Genomic DNA, 21,279 nt, shown 5'->3' on the forward strand with positions numbered 1-21,279 from the left:
AATTTTTTAGAATGTTCATCACCTTAAAAACTATTTTCCAAAGCTTTCCAAATCAAATGTGAAGTAGCAAGTGATTTTACCTAATTATATTTAATTTCAGAAAGTGTAGTTAGTAATGCTCCTCTAGCTCTCATGTTACACATAAAAAGATCTCTTTCTACCTTGGTACAAGTTTCCAAATCCTTTTCAGCAATTATTGTCTTTGCTAATTTTGTCAAGATCCGATATTTTGGACCCATACATAATAGATGTGTCTTCATTTTTTCTTTCCAGCTGTCATAATTTGTTCCATCAAACTTCAGACTATCTTTCCTAAACATGCTCACCATGGATATCCCAAAATTGTTAAACTTTACCTATAAGGACCTGAGGCTTTGATATCAATTGTTAGAAAAAATAGTCCACCGAGGTAATTGAGAAGGGGGGGTGGGGGGTGAATCAATTATTTGACAATTAAAACATTTATCTTCTTTAAGCAAACTTAACCATTCAACCAAAGTAAATAGAAACCATAATAAGATGCAAATATACAATTACACCAAATATGTTGACTAGAGAAACCCTTGATTAGAGAGAAAACCCCAACAGGACTGATGCCCACAAGATGATGTACTAATATAAATATTCCTTGTTAGAGGATGAACCCTATTAGAGCATAAGATGACTGCTATGACCAAGGAGCAGGTGGTTGTATAGACATTGGTTACCTTGCTAGTTACTACACCACCTCCCAAAAATTAGAATCTTCATAGATAGAGTACTCAAGAAACACCTTTACACATATTAGTACCGAGTACCAACACACCAAAGGGTTTAGATAGTATATCATTTGAGGATGTCAATTTGGATGAAGTGATTGTGTTGCCACTATTCAATCTTTCAATGATCGCACTTCAAGAGATGGAAGTTCTTAAGGAGGCTCTACAATGGAACTCTAGGAAAGGAAAGCTCATAAGAGAGCATAAAAAAAAATAGGTTTTGCATGACATTATATATATTTTTGCAGATGGTTTTGCTTTTTTAGATTCATTAACCAATAAGCCTATCGTGTAATAACTTGTACATATAGTTGATAGGATAAAAGATGAAGACATAGAGACTGATGACAAGTTATTGTAATGGTCTAAAAAGAAGTTTCACATTAAGGTCATGAAAAAAATCTCCAGTGTCTTAGAACTTGGATAGGTTGACTTGTCAAAAAAGATGGAGAGTGTGAAGAAAACTTTAGAAAATATATATTCTCTATATAATAAACTTTGTAATGTCGACATTGTTACTTAAGAAACTCAAAAAACTATTGATAGGTGGCAAGGAGAACTAAAGTCAACTAGAACTACATTGAAAACATCTCCTAGCACCAGTCAATTACATTTTTAGAGATTACTTCTTACATAGGGAAGACTTGTCGAGTTGCAATCTAAGGATGCCAACATTAAATCAACTTTAATTAGTATTCATTCCATGTTGACCCTCACATGGAAGTTTTGCAATGAGAGATCATATTTTTTGAATCAATTTTGAAGAAAGATTCCCATATTTCAACTAAAGAAGGCCTAGTGGACATAGCAACGAACTTGGAGATTTAGATTCAATCTTTAGATGCAGCCAATGATAATTGGGATTCCACATTAGGAATCATTATGCAAGTCCACCAAACATTTTTGGAGAAACATACTTTAAGTGTATTGACCTCAATGACATAAGTGTCAAAAAAAGAGGGATTTTATGTCAAGAAAGAAAATATATAAAGGTAGTGGCAATATATCTTTGAAATAGAATGGTTTTTGATAATATCTACTCAAGGGGAGTTATAGAACCAAAGTGCAATATTCTGAATTATTTACTTAGGGGGAGTAATAGGGTAATGAGAGAATATTTTTTGCAAATTTTGAAATTATGTATATAGATCGAGCTGATATCATAGGTTGTCTGAATTATGTGTTCTACATAATAATATATGCTATGACATTGTTTTTTTGCCACTCATGTCAAAGGGGGAGATTTTTAATCTCATTAAGGTTTTGACAAAGTTAGTGACAAAACAGTTAGTCATTATCTAGCAAAGTTAGTTGGTCATCAGTGTGACCAAGCTACTACTTAAGCCAAGTAAATAGAGCAAGCTGAGCACAAGTTTTCAAACAATACATATTGGGCTAATATGACAAGTTAGTGTATGCTGAGCAAAAAATATGTGCCAAGTCATTCAAGAGCCAAGAAATAGTATGTGTCAAGCCAATAAGAGGCCAAGTGACAATAGAGAGCATAGTTAAGGCTGAGCATTAGAAGTCTATTGATGCAAAGCAACTAGTCATGGGCATACAAGTTTTTAATGGTACAAATTCATATGTAAACCATTTTTTTATGAAATTATCTTATAATTGTGATATTGTGAGATAAGAACAAAGTCATATCATGCATCCCAAGGTAACCTAATTAACCAATAAGAAAAAAGAAAGCTTTACATGAAAATAATAATCAACCAAAATCATTTATTATGACCTAAGATCATCTCCAAATTCCTATTTAAAGATGAAAACTCTAAGGGGGAGTATGAGATGTGAAGAGGAGTATCATATGCAAAGAAGAGTGAATGTGAAGAGGAAATAAGGCATTCATGATGGAGAAGATGCTTAAGTGAAGGATCAAAGATGCAAAACTAGTTGATAAGAAAAAAGTCATTTGAGAAGACAAGTAGTGAAGAGTCAGAGAAGATAAATTCAATTAGAAGGATCAAGATATAATCAGCAAAGAGGAGATTTGATATCTAATAGAAAGGTGCTAACTAGAAGATCAGGCATTGAATCATTTTGATAGGTGATATAGGGTAAATCTCTTAATAGAGTAGTCCTAATAGACTTGTGTAAATATCCTAATAGAGTGCTTACTTAATTATGAGTTTAAATCCTTTCATCAAGGTAAGACCTAAGAGTCTTGTAATCCTTTAAGAAGGAAGACCTTTCATAGGGTATGATAATAAATTATGATCAAAACTTTGTAGCCATAATCGGCCACACCTTATTACTGTAGTAGTGAAGATTTGTGGGTGTCATCCCACCACATTTTTACCTTCACCTGGGAGGATTTTTGGGTAATCAAAATCTTTTGTGTTTTGTGTTGATTTACATTATTCTATGGCCATGACACATAGTTAGAGATTTTAGTTTATTTGATAAGTTATGAGATTGATGAATGGTGAAATGTTTTTATGGTAACAGTTTTAAAGTACTTATGAAATCAATTTTTTTTACATATGAAATCAATGCAATTTTTTTCATCTTCATCATAATATTCTTTCATAGCAACATAGACAACCTCATCATCATTACTTTCAAATTCATTATCAATTTCTTCTTCAACAATATAATAGGATTTATTACCTTTGTCATCCTTGTTTCTCTTGAAGTCTTGGTCATCTCTTCTTCCTATGCACTTTATTTCCTTTGTTTCATCCTTTTCCTCTCTATTAGGATACCTAGCAACAATATGACCTACTTTGTTGCATGAAAAATAGATAATAGGTAATTTACCTTTTTATTTACCTTTTCCTCTTCTAAATAATTTTTAAATAAGGGCTTCAAGTTCATCAATCTCATCATCAGAATTGTCACTCTCACTCTTCACATTTTGTCCTTTCTTTTTCCTAAGAACTAATTATGACTTAAAGGTAGATTCAATAGTAGCGTGTGTGTAATTATCAAAGTTAGACATCTCAAATGTAGTATGTCTACCAGTTACACCTTCTAAGGTCAAAGTGTTACTTGGTGTGCATCTCAGTTTTTAAATTGCAGAAACTCCAATGACATATATAGGGATTAGAGTCCTCAATACCAATACCTTACTTATCATAGTTTCATCTTTGATTTCTCCATTTGCACCATGAATAGCATTAACAACCTCTTTGACTCTTGTGTAGTATTGTACTATATTATTACCTTCCATCAATCTCATGTCATCAAATTTAATTCTTAGGATCTCTGATTTGGATCTCAAGACATTTTCATCACCTCCATATACGATCTTCAATTTGTCCCACATTTTCTTTGCATTGTCACAATAGTTTAAGTCATCAAACTTGACATAGCTTAGATTTGAGGAAATCTCCAACATTACTTGATTTTCTTCTTGCTTCTGCTTCAATTATTCAACTATCAGAGGAGTAGTTTTTACCTTTACATACTCATTGTCCACAACCTCATCAAGGTTTTCCATGCAAGAAAGTTCTCCTTTTTCAACTTAGGTACATCTCTCTTGTGAGTCATGATCTTTGGCTTTAAGTACCTTCAAAATTTTCTCTAAAATAATTGAGCTTTGATACCAATTGTTAGAAATTTTTAGAATAACTGAGAGGGGGGGTGAATCAATTACTCAAGGTCCTTAAGTATCATTTGAATAATTAAACATAAACACTCATTGTTCATCTTATCCTCAAGTTGCTCAATCTCTACTGCAAAAAATACCGTCTTAAATATAACATGCTTTTCTTAATGAATACATTATCAAATGTAAAACAGATAAAGAATTCAACACAAATTTGACACTAGGATTTTATGTGGAAATCTAATTTGGGAAAACCCACCAGCAACATGTCACCATTTTTCACTCTTTCAAAGTGAGCTCTGTTAGGAGCCAACCCTATTAAAGGTTATAATACGCAATGTCAAATGTGACCTAGTTAGAGGATTTAATCACCCTATTAGGACTAGCCTTGTCAGAGGACTTTGGTCATTCCATTTAGAATGTCACCTTGTGTAAGGATTTATACAAACTGTTAAGTCTTTCAAATGACTGTCAAGTCAACCTCTATTAAAAGGATTTCAATACAAATTGTTTACAATGATTAGAAATAAAATAGTAGGATTTTGATATGCATGATTAAAACTCACTTTGCAAGGTTAGATCTCTATTTGGTTCATGTTTTGACTTACTAATAATCCTTTCATTGTCATGTCTGATCTTGATTCGCTTGGCAACTATTCAAGTAATCAACCTTCTCTTCTCATCAACACTTAAGCCTTTTGCTTAGATTCACTTATCAACATTAGTATCTATGTAAGAAATCTCATTTAGCTTTGCATTCACTCTCATACTTGTGTGTCTCTGATCAACCTTCTTCTATATGTGTCTCTTACATACACTCATACCCACACTCTCACATTTTTTTGGCTTTGTACCTCTTTAAATAGGAAATTCTTGTTTTACCATTTTCCACGATCATCATAGATCTTAGGGTTTACAATTAGGCTCAATATGATTCATTGTATCTATCCATCTTCTTGATATTCCTCTAGAAACTTCTCTAGAATTAGTCTATTAGATCTTTAAATAATCCTTACCTTAAATTCAATGATCCAACTCATCAATCTTATCTTCAAAACTGTTTACATCTCCCAAGAAATCAATTGAGTTGACTAGGAATCATGATTTCCTCAAATTCATTCTCAATAGTGTTACTCAACAATCTCTAACTTTTGACACTCAATCATCACTGAATTACTCGGTTGCTGTAAATATTTTGGCTCGACATCAAAAATCTTGCTCAATCAATACTAGAGCTTGGTCAACACTAGATTTTCTCAGCACTAACTGTGTCTTGATCAACACTAGCATCACTCGGTATTCCTTAGCCTTATACTCTATTACTCAGCTTGGCTTGACTTTCTTAACATGAACAATCACTTTGTCTCATCAAAGTCTAACTAATCAAATGTCCATTGTAGCTTCCTTTTCATAACTCAACCTTTCTTCTAGGTGTTATTATTATGATAAATTTCTCAAATCCTCTTCATCAATCAAATATATATGACATTAGATTATGTAGATAATTTTTTACCAATAGATTTGACATCAAAGAAAAACAACAATTGTTCCAATTGTAAGTTTCCAACAATATTGTGTAGAATTAGACATATGGATTCATTTGACACGAGATAAGGAACACATTTTCTTGTAGAAATTATCCTATAACTAAAATCAACTAATTTATTTTATACTCTTTCTTATGTTCTCCATGTTATGAAACTAAAATTGGATCAATCCTATCTCAATATTTCAATATAAACACTCTCATAAATTTATTTCATGATCAATAGCCTGATCAAATAAGTTTTAATGACACTCTATATATAAAAATCTTTTAAAGACTAAACAAAGAGTTTTATAATGAAGCCCACATCATCACTGCCATAGATTATATTTTTATGTTAACCAATTGTGTTATATATTCTTCATTAGTGACTAAAATACATTGAACTTTGAGAGATATAAATTTTCCTCTAATATTATTAGAATAAGGAGTGGATAGTCTTGGGATCTATAGTAATCCAGTTGGGTACATTTTTTAAGCTAAAAAGGTTTCTTAATATGATGATTTATATATATATTTCTTCATTGTTGATTCTTTCTATTATTTAAATTGATCAAACTAATATATTGGAATTTTTTGATGTACATGTTTATTATGAGCAAGTCACCTTTGATTATGAATACACTTTTGAGTTACTTGTTCTATTATTGACCGAACTTGGCTTATAGATTATGATATATTACTAGAGGCTCATCAATAAATTTTAATATTTCATTTATCTTTTATCCAAAATTATCTACATTAGGTATAATGGATCCCTAAGAAAAATAAATTACAATGTCATTTTCTAATGTTTCACACAAGGGATTATGATAATTATAGTGTTCCATGTAATGCTTTTACATAGTCATTTTATTTAAGTTATCAAGCAAATTTATATATTTGTTCACATTCTCTATAGCTACCCTATTTAATATATTTTCAAAATTAAGTTCTGTTGTAATTTCTAAAAATATCAAATTATATGTGTGCACATGTATGTGCCTGTAAGGTCTAAAATAATAGCATTCCTTATAGAATTATCAACATTATGATCTTAAGTTGAGGTGAAGATGTAGTAGAGTTGGTCATCTATTTATCTTTTTGTGTGAGTACTAATATCTTAAGACAATTTTTTTTAGATTTGACCATGTAGGCTTCTATCAAAATTTAAGATCAAATTTCATGATCCATATTTCCTCTTTTCTTATTTTTATCAAAATGTTGCATCAAAAACTTCAATTTGAACCATTGGTGATAAAAATGTACAAAGTCAAGTCTTAAAAACAAATTTACTATAATAACTATTGACAATAAAATTTATATGAGTTTAATATTAGAATATTTCCATATTAGGAGTAGGATTTTTTTTGGATGAATAGTCCTTTTCTATTGATACATTAATATACTAGTTACAAATTCACAAAAAAGGGGTTGGGGGATACAAGACCACCCCACAAGAGTTCACATGACAGAAGCCTGAATCATGAACTATTCATAAAACCAAATCTAAGTAGCTCCCTCAAGCCACTAGAGCAGTACCAACCAAGGGAGATGGTTCATCATGATCATTAAAACCCTAGTCATCCCTCGAATTGGTAGGTGGACTAGGCACAATACACCCATCTACAATATCATCACTAGCTTGTTCTTTGTCTTTCTCCACTGCCCATGATGGAGAAATAGCTAGATTTAGGTGGAAAGGCCATTTGGAGCTAATAGTGCTAGAAGGAGCAATGTGAGGGGGAGCCACAAGAACCCAAGACTAGCCAGAGCTATGGGGAGGTGGAGAAGTTGAGCATCACCACCAACCATCATCGCCACCACTAGGAGAGCAATGGTGGGGAGCCTGTGAGAAAAAGAACTACAACCCTGATGGTGGCTCTAAGGTAGAGTATGGTTAGCCAAGTAGTCAAGAGGCACTCTAGCAACTATGAAAGGTATTTTACCCTAGTAATTGAGCAATTCCTAAAGGTGGGCCACCTCTAGAGCCACCTTGTTAGGTTGGACTTGAATCTGCAACATGACATTATTACAAATGCATGCTTTAGTGTATATAGAAATATTGATATCAAGAAAGCTATGAGTGAAAAGAACAACATTCCTCTCCTTTCATAAAGTAAAAAAAAATTCCATCCTAAAAGTATGCTAGATTTGGGAAAATTTCCTAGGGATCCTAGGGGAATCACCTAGCACAACCATGTGCAAAGAAAAGGGTTATAGCTTGAAGGGCTTCAAAAAATAATATATCCAATGCCAATAAGTATGAACATGTCTATAGAACCAAAAAATATGAAAAAATGACTTAGGATTCCCATAAAAAGGACAATGAGGATCCAAAACACCAAGATGCTTGAGTTGTAGCCCAAGGGGAATCCTTTTAAATAGAAAGCACCAGACAAAATGGACAATCTTTGGCTCAGTAATAACACTCTAGATAGTGTCAAATTGCATTCTACAATGATAAGTAGAAGATTGAAAATGTTAGCACTGATTGAAAGTATCCACCATAGGAAGATGGGGAGAAAGTCAGTGATATCCTAAGCTAGGCTTGTAACTAGTCAAGGGTGTGGTAGAATACCACTTCTAGTCTTTCCACCAAGGTCGCATAGATTGGATGCTCACCTTGTGGATCAAATTATTTGGAAGGGCAGAGAGTAGAAGATCAAAAGTCTATCAATCTGGATGAGCAAGATGGAACTCATCCTGTATATCCTCCCAAGATTTGAGACTCAAAGAGATATTGGAAAAAAAATCCTTACAAGTCTTGATGCCGCATTTGAAAAAATGTAGAGCACTGGTGCCTTGAGTCTTGGCCATACAAACACCCTAAATGACAAACAATAGGGACCACCAAAGGTTCTACTGATTCAAAGAAAACTCATCACTAGACCCATCACCATCCTAGTGAAGCCAAGGCTTTACAGCTTCCCAAGCTTTCCAAATGCTTTTGATTACAAAGGAGTCCTAGATATGAATAGGTTCTCGTATGATGAGAAGTGTCTAAAGACCAATCCCCTTCCACATAGGCCTATTAACAGGGAATCTAGAAGAGATACAATGCTGAACCAACACTTTCCAAGTTTCATCACTAGTGAGAGCACAAATAATCCAATTAGCACAAAGAGCAAGCCCTTGCTTTTGTGTTGAAATAAGGCCAAGGCCTCTAGAGTCTTTGGGGAGACAGAAAAAATTCTAGGAAACCTTGTGAAAACCATGATAATCAACCCCAAAAGCCTAAAGAAAGTCACAAAGAAAACACTCTAGCTTGAGATAGGAGGCTTTGGAAGGATCCCAACAAGATGAGTAATACACACAAGTAGCTGCCAACACCTAAGAGAAAACTTGGAATTTCCCTGCAAGAGAAAGGGGTTTAGTAATCCAATAATCAATCCTTTTCTCAATTTTCATGAGCACATCATTCCACAATTCTACCAAAAAATATTACAAGGAAAAGTGGATGCCCAAAAAGCAAAAAATCTCCTCACAGGAAACCCATTTCCACTCAAATGGAGCAAGCCATGGTGATGCCATAAGGAAAGATTGTCTATAATAAAGCATCCTATGGCATTGAATAACTGAACGAGAAGCTTGACAAAAACTATCCAAGCATTACAAGGCATTAGTGATATTTTCCTTGTCCTCTAGGAGAGTGAGAGAAGAGTCATGAGAAAAGTGGCCATTGAAAAGCTAAGAAGAAGACATAGGAAATGAAGTTCCATGAACCAGACCAACATAAAAAGAGTGGGAAAGTAAGTCACTAAACCCTTCAACAACAAGAACATACAAAATCAGAGCCAGAGGGCAACCCTGCTAGATAGATCAATGCTTTTGATAACTAAATGCTTTTGATAGCAAAGGAGTCCTGGATATGAATAGGTTCTTGCATGATGAGAAGGGTCTCAAGACCAATCCCCTTCCACATAGGCCTATTAACAGGGAATCTAGAAGAGATACAATGCTGAACCAACACTTTCCAAGCTTCATCACTAGTGAGAGCATAGATAATCTGATTAGCACAAAGAGAAAGCCCTTGCTTCTATGTTGAAAAAAGGCCAAGGCCTTTAGACTCTTTGGGGAGATAGAAAAAAAATTCAGGAAACCTTGTGAAAACCATGATGATCAACCCCAGAAGCCTAAAGAAAGTCACAAAAAAAATACTCCAACTTGAGATAGGAGGCTTTCGAAGGATCCCAACAAGATGAGTAATACAAATGAGTAGCCACCAACACCTTAGAGAAAACTTGGAATTTCCCTGCAAGAGAAAAGGGTTTAGTAATCCAATAATCAAACTTTTTCTCAATTTTCATGAGTACATCATTCCACAATTCTACCAAAGAATATTGAAAGAAAAAGAGGATGCCCAGAAAGCAAAAAATCTCCTCATGGGTAACCCATTTCCACTTGAATTGAGCAAGCCATGGTGATACCAGAAGGAAAGATTGTCTGCAAAAAAGCATCCTATGTCATTGAATAGCTAAACCAGGAGCTTGACAAAAACTGTCCAAGCATTGCAAGGCATTAGTGATATTTTCCTTGTCCTCCAAAAGAGTGAGAGAAGAGTCATGAGAAAAGTGGCCATTGACAAGCTAAGAAGAAGACACAGGAAAGGAAATACCATGAAATAGACTAGCATAAAAAAAGAGTGGGAAAGTAAGTAACCAAACCCTTCAACAACAAGAACATACAAACTTAGAGCTAGAGGGCAACCCTGCTAGATAGATCAATGAAGAAATTTAGGGCCAAAACCCTAAGCCTGGAGCATAGTCAAAATGAAGGGCCATATAATTTGATCATAAGCTTTGGAAAAATCAATTTTTAAAAATAGAGTCTTTTGATTGGACTTGCAAGCCTACTCCATGCCTTCCCAAAAAATAATGATGTTGTCAAGAATATACTAGGACTTGATAAAATCAGTTTGTTCTAGGCACACAATTAAGGGAAGAAGATGATGGATCTTGAGAGATAAAGCCTTAGCAATGATATTTTATGACACATTAAGCAAGATGATGGGGGCCTCCAGTTGAAAATATCCTCAGGGTCACCAACTTTAGGTATAATTTAATGTTTCCTTTGTTAATGATGGCTCCTAGACTCTTAGTGTGGTAGGCTTCAAGATAGACTTTGTGCAAGTCTAGACCAATAGACTCCCATAGGTTTTTTAAAAATTCACAAGGGAAACCATCATACCTAGGGGAATTGTCATATGTCATAGAAAGGATAGCCTCCTTGAGGTCCCTAATGGTGAGAAGTTGTTCATAGAAAGCCTATTGCTCGACTACTAGGTGATTTGGACTAATAGAAATACCCTTTATGAGAGCTTCCTCTTGAGCAACCAAATTTCCCTGCAAAGCAAAAACATTTTCATAATGATGAACAAAAGCTTGTAGGATGTCAGGGGGATTTGAAAGAATAGAATTTCCCTATTTAATCTTTTAAATTCCAAAGTTGGTATGATGAGCTCTGAGAGTCTCCAAGAATTCTTTAGAAGATTTATCACCAACCTCCAACCAATAAAGGCAAGCTTTGATTTGGTCACCCTAAGCATCATCATTATTAGCAATCTATTTCTCATGGTGAATCTTGGGAAGATGGACTTACAAATTAGAATCAAATAGGTTAAGGGTAAGAGCTTTAGAAGCCTTCCTGAGAGCCTTGGTATTGGCTTCATAAGATCTTTTTCTAAAAACAACCAATTTCCACCCATAGATGTGAAGAAACCTAGCAGTTTTGGTAACAACATCATTCTGCCATTGAATCCATCCTATTTGAGAATGAGGACATGGTTCCAAATTCCATACACATAGGATGTGAGCAATAGTGGAAGAATGCATCAACACAGATGTGTTGAGGAAAAATTGCATTATGAAAAATTACTGGACAACAGTTTGCCAAGAAATTGTAAAATAAATGGGATAGTGGTATGATAACATCACATCCGACAAAGGAATGAGAGGTAACTCTCGATCTTCAGAAAAGGAGAAAAAATATTGTGTAGTAATCATAGCATGATTGAGAGATTTTAAAATATGGTTAGAGCCAACTCAAAAATTAGACCAAGTGTGCCAAACCCCACTTTGCTAGCAGTAGTTAGCATTGGGATAAAAAAGGTCACTGATAAATTCTTCAAGATAAGGTCACTGCTATTCTTAACTTCAAATAATTTTTTCTTTGAGTATTTACTAGATGTTTGAGAACACCTCAAATATTGGATAAAATACCATGAATAAAATAATATATTTAGAAAATCCCCCAAAAAATGCCATGTTTCTTCAAGTTAATGAAAACCAAATTCCCCACAAACCTAAGGATTGAACCTCAAAACATAGACATGGTATAAGTTAAATTTAGGAGTGTGAGCTAGGCCTATGATTAGAATGCAAGTAGTTGTTGGAAAATTCTCAAGAGACGTGTTCTTCTTCCTTTTGAATTTCATGAAATAGAGAGTTTTCTTAGGTATTTAAAAAATGGATAACTAAATATAAATGAAACTAATAAAATTGATCTATTAGAAGGCCATACCCTATCTATAAAGATGCCCAATTAATGTGTCTCTAAACATTACTAATTGATTTATATATGATAACTTTAAAAAGTATTAATTAGATCTTTACTAGAAGACATATTCTTTGTGGTTAATCATTAGATCCATAAATTGGTGAACAATGATTCATTAACCTTTCCATGTTGCCAACTATAAAGAATGATCATTCCTTGTAATTTCCTATATTAAAAGCTATCTTTGCAAGCAAGAATTAGTAATAGTAAATATTGGGAGGCATGGTAGAAGGACATTGTTCATCTATCCATTTACCTTTAAAAACTTATGAATATAAGGTTGGTGTGGAAATGAATATTGACTATGAAAATATGACTATGATTCCAACAAATACAAAATCTCCTATAGTTTAGATTTTTATAGTGTTAATAAGGTATAACTTTGTGATCTTTCAAGAAAAATAGATTCTTGTTATCACAAGCCCTATACCTTAGATTTCATTTAAATTTCACTTATTTATTTTTCCATATCATGACTTAAATATATAATGGATTGTGTTAGTGACGTTAACTTGAAACTTGAAGCACAACCTAAATTGGTTATACAAAGATCTAATGTAGAGCTAGGGCTTTATAATTGGCTAACATAGTGACAATGGTAAGAATATGACAAGCTAATCTTTGATGGATATTTAGTAGATAATCTATGGTGATAGGATTAGGGAATGATATTTTTTTATACTTTTCTTAATAGACAACTTGAAATAAAAAATAAATTTAAATTTAATAAAGTAAAATTTAAAATAACAAATAAAGAAATAAAATATACTAAGTTTATACGTGCATGAATAAATTTCACAATATTATAAACAATTGCATAATTGAAAATTATTGAGAAATAAATTAGATTTTATTGATAGAAATAAAACAAAAATTTGAAAAAAATAAAGACTTATTTTAAAACAAATTCTTGAGAATATCCATTTAATAAACTATAAAAATATAAGATATACATTTTACAGTCATTTTAGAGTTGTTATCTAGAATTATGTTTTAAAAAGAGTTTGTTTATTGACCAACTACAATCATAATATTTGAATCATCTTTAGTTGTTATCTAGACTAGTGTTTTTCACATATGTTTTTTAAAAGGTTCATTTATTGACCAAGTATAATAATACTATTTGAATCATCTTCTCTCTAATCGAATCTCCCATGATTCATCTTCTCTATCTTAGTGTACAACTCTCTAAACAATCAACCACCTAAATGTATGGTCACGAGATCTTATTAGCATGTTGGAATTGAACAAACAACCTATTTAATATGACATTTTCAAGGGAATTTCTAGTATAAATCTAAATATTCCTCATTGTTTAATAAATTGACAACTACATTAATTGGACAAACCTTAAATCTAGAGATCAAGCTCAAGTTTGTCCATATGTCTATGTTTGTAAGAAAGTGTTGGTAAAAGTAAATATTCAAAGGCATAGTAGAAGGACATTGTGCATCTACCTATTTACCATTAAACACTTATGAATCAAAGCTTGGTGTAGAAATGAATATTGAATATAAAAATAAGACTAAGATTCCAACAAATATAAAATCTCTTGGATGTTTATATTTTTATAGTGTTAAAAAGTTTTATCTTTGTGATCTTTCTAGAAAAAGGGATTCTTATTATAACTAGCACTTGTGCCTTTGAATGGGTGCAAGCATTAAGATGATAGTATTGTATAATTTTACTACCATTCTTGAATAGTTATTCATAAACTCTCCATGTCTACTTCTCTACCTCCATCTTTATATCCTTTTTATTCACACACAGTGGTGCAGAGCACCCCAGGGTTTTACTCCAAGCCCTAGTTCATTTTTGTGTGTGTGATCAAGGAGTGGATCACATTGAATAAAGGACCATCAAATAAGTCACCAGAGACTTCAAAATTTCATTCATTTAACATCTAAAAGGTCATAGCTAGTTAGACAACATAATCCCATAATTGTGCAAACTAGTGAGAGAGTAAAAAAGTAAGCTTAGCAGATGATCACAACTTGAAATAACTAACATCAAATGAAGCTAGCAAAGTTGCAAAGGAAAGAAAGATAGTGAATCATGTCATTGCAATTACTAGTGGTTAAGGAATCATAACCATGGTGAAGGAATGATGAACAATAAAGTAGACTGTTTTGTAGTGTCACAATAAAGAAATGCTAAGTCTGACTAATAAAAGTGAAGCAATGACTAAAGGCAGAATAGACCATTTTACATTGTCACAAATACAAGATGTTAAGTTAGAAAAGCAATAAAGAAGCCACAATGAAAGGAAATGAAGGTTGGCACATGGTTACAACTATCAATGACTAATTGTAGTGTAAGCTAGCAAAGGTGCGACTAAAGGCAAAATAGATAGTTTTCCTTCATCATGAGTAGAAGATTTTAAGGTAGCAAATAAAAAATGAAGCAATGATTGGAAAGGAAATAAAATGATTTCATGAGGTCACAACTTAAGAAAATCATCATTCACAAGATCATAGGAGTCAAGAGATAGTTAAGGAGAATAACTGCAAAGCTGTGCAAGTCTACAGTTGCATGGTCACAAGGTAGATTAGGCAATGTTTGTAGTGTCATAATGATGAAGTAGATAGTTAGAGGATAATCCACAAAGGTAAAAAGTGTTAAGAAGATGGTTAGGTGCAACATCACAACTTGGAAGATAATTAAGGAAGAAAGAAGTGCAAAGAGGCAAGAAATATTTGTTCAAAACATCACAGCTAAAAAAATCAAAAGAGGAAAGTGAATATGTGGAGAAAGAAGATGGACATGTCAACCAAGAAAAAGCTACAAATGAAGCAAGAAGTTGTAGAGACAAGAAAGGTGGTTGAATGCCAAATCTTGATGATTTGCTAAACAAGCTGGCCTAAAGATAAAAGATGAAGGTTCTTGGATGGCACAAGTGTGGGAGAAGTTAGAGAGTTGGAGAATTAGTATTGTAGCAGTTAGTAGAGAGTTATTTAAGTTATTAGTTGGAGTTTTCTTGAATGTAATGTAATTTTTTGAATTCAATAAAATATAGTTCAAGTGTGTTAGTTAGTTCCAATCTATAATTTATCTTCTATTGGTAGAGCTCAGTAGAGTAGAATTGTGTTGCATAGGAGTAGCTTAATAAATGGATTCTTCTTGATTCCTCTATTCAATCAAATGGACTTCTGAAGTCAGGAAGAATCCTCTGTACATATGTTCTTTTCTTTTTTGTATGTGTGTATGGTGGAAATACCTCTGAATTCAAGCAAGACTTAGGCAAGAAAGGCATGTCTCAGTTAGGAAAATTGCAAAGAGAGAGAAGAAGTGAGAGGAGAGTGCATGATTGATTTTTATTAGTCATGAGAAGTGGTGGTTTGATAGTCTTTTTGGTGGGTAGGAAGCCTTGAGAAGGGGAAGATATTAGTTCCTCTAGTACTAGGATTAGGTAGTAACCCTAGGGGCTCAATAGTGAGTCTACAAAGTTCTAGAAGAAAGTAGAACTTAGGGTAGAAGGAAACCTCTCCATCAGATCGGTATCAGAGCCATAAAATTTTTGGCTTGTGTGGTATGATGTATACTCCTGAATCTATTAGATCTACAAAGATGGTGACCAATGTTGAATTGGCTAAGGAGGTAGATGAACAAAAGAAGCTTCTATAATAGAAGACCAGGATCCTTGATGAGGCCATAGACAAGATGAAAGAAAAGTTAAAAGAGATGTAAGATTTAGCCCAAGAAAAAGATGATGATACCTTACAAAAGCTAAAGGGAAGGTAGATTTGGAGGATGAATTTCTTGAGCCAAATCCTCCACTTGGTGAAGGAGAACCATTCATTAGAGCCCTCAAGGAATTTGGAGGAAAGGGCCTAGAGAATGTCTCATTATTACATGGCAATATGGATGTTGAGGTAGTCCTAGAATGGATTGAGAGTATAGAAAATTAATTTGAACGTGAAGGGACAATAAAGGCACAAAAGGTGAGATTTGAAAAATTGAGATTGAAAGGACAAGCACTTACTTGGTGGAAATTTGCGCAAGAAGAAAGAGAAAGTGAAGGGAAGAAACCAATGGCCAGTTGGAAGGCTATGTTGGCAAAGATAAAAGAAACCTATTTTCCAAAGGATTATGAGATTTAGTTACACAAGAAGAGGTAGAATCTCAAGCAGAGGGATCTTGATGTGGCTAAGTTTCAAAAGTTGGCTCTAAGGTCAAAGGCATAGGAGGTAGAGAGAATCAAGGTGGAGAGGTATCTAAATGGCCTTAATTGGTCTATTGAAGATGAGTTGAGCTTATTTAGTCTCACCACATTAAAAAGCTATTTTCAAATGGCTAAGAAAGTGGAAGATATGTTGAGGAAAAAAAGGAGACTCAAGTTCCAAGAATAGAGGAAAAGAATTTAGAGGAGGTTCAAGATGAGGTTCTAGTGGGAGGACCAATGAGTAGAGAAACTATGGTGTTTCCAAATGGAATGAGAAGACTAGTGAAAATAGTCAAAGAGGTGGCTCACATAGAGGAAGTGGATCTAAAAAATTGTAGCAGAGGTAGAAATGGAAACAACAATAGCAAAGGCTCACACTTCAGCATTATGAAATGTTACAACTATGGAAAATTGGGGCATCCTACCTATAGATGTCTAGAGAAAGCATCAAAATTTTCTCATGGAGAGAAGAAGCTCAACTACATCCAATAGGAGAACAATTCTAGAGCAGGTGAAGTGGATCTTGATGTAGAGAAAGGTGTGAACCCCATGTTGAGGAGAGTCTTAGTAAAAGAACCTATAAAGGAGGAACCCAAGTAGAGAAGACCATTTTTTATAACCACTTGCAAAATATTAGGCAAGGTGTGTAAGGTGATTATAGACTCAGGGTCTATTGACAATGTCATGCCAGAGGAAGCAGTACAGAAGCTTGGATTAGCAAAAATGCCACATGTGATTCCTTACAGAGTGACTTAGTTGAATAAAGGGAAGAACATCCTGGTAAATGAACATGTATGGGTAGTCATCACTATAGGAAAGTATCAAGATAGGATCTTATGTGACGTACTCCCTATGGATTCTTGTTATCTATTGTTAGGAAGACCATGGAAGTATGACAGGGAAGTAGTACATCATGGAAAGGAGAACATATATTCTTTCACAAAGGATGGAGTTACTTATATGATATAGTCCATAGTAGAAGAAGAAAAGACAAAGAATTCTACTGCCAAAACACTCTTAATGAGTGGGAAATAATTTTTGAAAGACTTAAAAGAAGAGGAAGTTGGATTTGTTGTCTAGCTAAAGCCCAAAGAAGAGGAGGTAAAGAAACCTAGTGTTCTACCAGTGAAGGTACAAGCTGCGTTGGATCAATTTAGGGATATTATTAGTGATGGTACACCATCCACACTACCCTCACATAGAGTAGTGAGTCATCAGTTAGATTTTTTTCCAGGAGATCCATTGCCAAAAACAAAGTTTCATACAAGATGACTCATGAACAAAACAAGGAGATTGCTAGGTAGATTCAAGAATTGCTAGATCAGGGATTGATCAAAGAGAGCATTAGACCATGTGTAGTACTAGTTGTGCTAGCACCAAAGAAAGGAGGTAAGTGGAGACTCTATATTGATTCTAGAGAAATAAATAAGATAACCATAAGATATAGGTTTCCTATTCCTAGAATAGAAGATTTGATGGATTGTTTAGGAAGTGCACATTATTTTTCCAAGATTGATTTAAAAAGTGGGTAATACCAAATTAGAATGAAGGAAGGTGATGAATGGAAGACAACATTAAAAACTATTAAAGGGTTATATTAATGATTAGTCATGCCATTTAGTCTCTCAAATACGTCAAGCACATTTATGAGACTAATGAATGAAGTATTGAATCATTATATAGGTAATTTTGTGGTAGTTTACCTAGATGATATTCTAGTTTACAATAAGAGTAAGGAAGAGCATCTTGAACATTTGGAAATTTTTTTGAGAAGGTTTCAAGAAGAAAAACTAACCATTAAACTAGAAAAATGTGAGTTCATGAAAGAAGAACTTGTTTACCTTCGATTTGTTGTATTATAGGGTAAGTTGAAGATGGATGAAGACAAGGTCAAAGAAATTTTAACATGGCCTACACCAAAGAAAGGTACAATAGTCAAAATTTTTCATGGATTGACATAGTTTTATAGGAAGTTCATTAGAAACTTTAGTGAGATATGTGCTCCTATTATGGACACTATCAAAGGAGGAATGAAGACAACATTTGTGTGGACAAAAATGGTAGATGAAGGATTTGAAGGATTGAAGAAAGAGGTAGCTACTAAACCAATCTTGGTACTACCTAGTTTTGAAAAAATTTTTACAATAGAGTGTGATGCAAGAAACATTATTGTTGGAGCAGTCTTAAGTCAAGAGGGAAGAACCGTAGCATTTTTTAGTGAAAGATTGAATAAAGAAAAATCAAGGTATTATCCTATGATCTTGAATTATATGCATTAGTACAAGTACTCATGAAATGGAGACATTATTTGTTTCCCAAAGAATTTTTAATCTTCACAGAGAATCAGGCCTTAAGCTTTATCAATTCATAGGAGAAGCTAAGTTTGAGGTACATTAAATGGACAGAATTTTCGTAGTCCTATACATTCACCATTAAGAACAAGAAAGGTATTAGTAACAAAGTAGTGGATGCATTAAGAAAAATATTGATAATAGTGTAGGAGATACAATTGAAAAGCATTGGAATATACGAATTTAAAGAACTCTATATAGGAGATGAGATTTCTCAGAAGCCTACAAGGTATGCTCATCTTTTGAAAATCATTTTCACAGTGATTTTTCTAATTTTAAATTACAAAATGATTTGTTTTTTAAGGAAAATTAGTTGTGTATTCCAAAAGGTTCAATAAGAGAGAACCTTATACAAGAAAAGCATAATGGATGTTTGAGTGGACACTTTGGATTAAACAAAACCCTAGAGCTTGTAAGTAGATATTATTATTGGCCTAGGATGCAGAGAGATGTAAGAAAGTATGTTGAACAATGTACCATTTGTCAGAAAGAAAAAGGAACCTCATCAAATGCTAGTTTGTATCAACCATCGCCCATACCTGATAGACCTTGGTAATGTCTAAGTATGGATTTCATTATGGGGTTACCAAGAAATAAAAATGGTTTTGATAGTGTGTTTGTAATAGTGGATAGGTTTAGAAAAATGAGTCATTTCATACCCATGTAAAACCACTCATGATGCAAGCTACATCGCACATTTGTATTTCAAAGAGGTAGTCAAAATTCATGGATTACCAGTTAGTATAGTGTTTGATAGAGATGTCAAATTCATGGGTCATTTCTGGAAAACATTATGGAGGAGATTGAGAACAAATTGGTCCCACAATTCTGCATACCATCCTCAAACTAAAGTGATAAATAGAGTACTTGGAAATCTTCTCAAATGTCTAACAAAGGAATATGGGAAGACTTGAGATCAAGTTATATCATAGGTAGAATTTTGTTACAATAGCAACATCAACAAGACTACTAGCAAGAGTCCATTCCAAATTGTTTATGGAAGACACCCTAGAGGACTTTGTGAACTCCAGGAAATAAAAGAACATGGATCAATTAGTGGACATGTTGAAGATTTTTCTCAGTCCATGAAAGAAGTGCATGATCAAGTAAAGAAGACTCTAACAGAGGCAAATTAGAAATTGAAAGAAAATGTGGATGAAGGAAGAAGAGATCTACAATTCCAAATTGGTGACTTGGTATTAGTGCACCTAAATAAATCTAAGTTATAGAAAGGAATGCCTAGAAAATTGTAGATGAGAAGAATTGCCCCCTACAAAATTTTGGAGAAGTATTGATAGAATGCCTATAAAATTGATTTACCTAAGGACTTAGGGTTATCAATAGTCTTCAATGTGAAAGACCTAATTTCTTATAAAGGACCCAAGATTCTAGAGGATACTCAGAAATAAGAAATGTAGAAAGACATCCAAGAGATTAAAATACCAATATAATAAAAACTACAGACAAAAAAGATACTAGATTCTAGAGGGAATAAAATGACAAGGCATCACATATACATGGAATATCTCATTCAATGGAAAGGGTTACCAACTATAGAAGCTACATGGATCGATGAAGAAGACTTCAAGAAATGAGGCATTAGTCCATCATTGCTGTTGACTAAGCTAACCTAATATCTTTTCATGGAGGGGGAGAACGGTACAAAGCACCCTAAGGTTTTACTCCAAGCCCTAGTTCATTTTTGTTTTTGTGATTGAGGAGTGGATTACATCTAATAAAGGTCCATCGAATAAGCCACCAAAGACTTCAAACATTCATTCATTCGACATCCACAAGGTCACAACCAATTAGACAACATAATCCCATAACAGTGCAAATTGGTGAGATAGTAAACATGTAAGCTTAATGCATGATCACAACTTGAAATAACTAACATCAAAAGAAGCCAAAAAAGTTGTGAAGGAAGGAAAGAAAGTTGATTTCATCATCGCAACCACTAGTGGTTAAGTCAATGTAATCATATAGAAGCAGTGATGAACAGTAAAGAAGACTATTTCACACTCTCGCAATCAAGAAATGCTAAGTTTGACTAATAGTAGTGAAGCAATGACTAATGGAAGAATAGACCATTTTGCATTATTGCAAACATAAGATGTTAACTCAAAAAAGTAATAATGAATTCGTGATCAAAGGAAATGAAGGTTATCACATGGTCATGACTATCAATGACTAACTGCAGAGTAAGCCAATGAAGTTATGACTAAAGGTAGAATAGATAGTTTCACTTATCATGAATAGAAGATGTTAAGTTAGCAAAGAAATAGTGACCAAAGGAAATGAAATAATTTTGCAAGGTCACAAATTAAGAAAAAAAACATTCACAAGGTTGTAGGTGTCAAGAGACA

Source organism: Cupressus sempervirens, chromosome 3, assembly GCF_028749045.1.
Source record: "Cupressus sempervirens isolate cs-2001-9-10 chromosome 3, ASM2874904v1, whole genome shotgun sequence".
NCBI classification, from domain to species: Eukaryota; Viridiplantae; Streptophyta; class Pinopsida; order Cupressales; family Cupressaceae; genus Cupressus; species Cupressus sempervirens.